Below are 898 nucleotides of genomic sequence, written 5' to 3'. Positions count from 1 at the left end.
TGTGTGTGTTCTGTGGCCCATGATTCAAGAGGTCTGCCTTCTCTAGTCATCTTCCTCATTACAGTCTCATGAAAAAAATGAGTGTTATTCTAATGGGGGCTCTCTCATTGCAGCAGTGAGTGTGCAATGGGGAGGGGGCGCTGGTGGCTAGACAAGAAAATTGTAGCAAGTCCCTCAAGGCAAGGACCATATCCATTGTTTACTATCGTAACCCTAATGCCTAATATAGAGCCAGACACAAGGCATATGCTCAATAAATGTTTCTTGACTCAATCAACTCTCTCTCTCTCTCTCTCTCTCTCTCTCTCTCTCTCTCTCTCTTTTTGGCTGCACGGCTTGGGTTTTAGTTCCCCGAGCAGGGATTGAACCTGGGCCCACAGCAGTGAAAGTGCTGAGTCCTAACCACTGGACCACCAAGGAATTCCCTGAACCAATTCTCTCTAAACTCCCTTTTAAAGAAATTTTAATTTTTATTTTATATTAGAGTATAGTTTATTTACAATGTTGTGTTAGTTTCAGGTGTGCCTTAAGTTTTTTATTTATTTATTTTTTGTGGTACGCGGGCCTCTCACTGTTGTGGCCTCTCCCGTTGCGGAGCACAGGCTCCAGATGCGCAGGCTCAGCGGCCATGGCTCACGGGCCCAGCCGCTCCGCGGCATGTGGGATCTTCCCGGACCGGGTCACGAACCCGTGTCCCCTGCATCGGCAGGCGGACTCTCAACCACTGCGCCACCAGGGAAGCCCTGCCTTAAGCTTTTGATGAATTGAAAAATGGGAAAAGAAACTCTTCCAAAATCAAGGTTGGGGGAAGCCTGGTGGGGGAGGGTGGCTGTCTGGGAGATGCATGCATGGGACACCTTGCCCTACCAAGTGCATCCTCTCAAAGTCCGGGCATCTG

At 49.0% G+C, this 898-nt stretch overlaps 1 non-coding gene across 1 annotated transcript; it reads right to left on the bottom strand.

Moving 5' to 3' along the window:
- Positions 1-347: 347 nt before the first annotated feature.
- Positions 348-420, bottom strand: TRNAE-UUC (transfer RNA glutamic acid (anticodon UUC)). The gene has a single exon. It is a non-coding gene; the product is annotated as a tRNA-Glu (tRNA).
- Between the last annotated feature and the right edge of the window lie 478 nt (positions 421-898).

This window comes from Lipotes vexillifer, unplaced genomic scaffold (genome assembly GCF_000442215.2).
Source record: "Lipotes vexillifer unplaced genomic scaffold, Lipotes_vexillifer_v1.1 scaffold42, whole genome shotgun sequence".
NCBI lineage: Eukaryota > Metazoa > Chordata > Mammalia > Artiodactyla > Lipotidae > Lipotes > Lipotes vexillifer.
The sequence above is the reverse complement of the archived record's forward strand: the minus strand, read 5'-3'. Positions and strand labels throughout refer to the sequence as shown.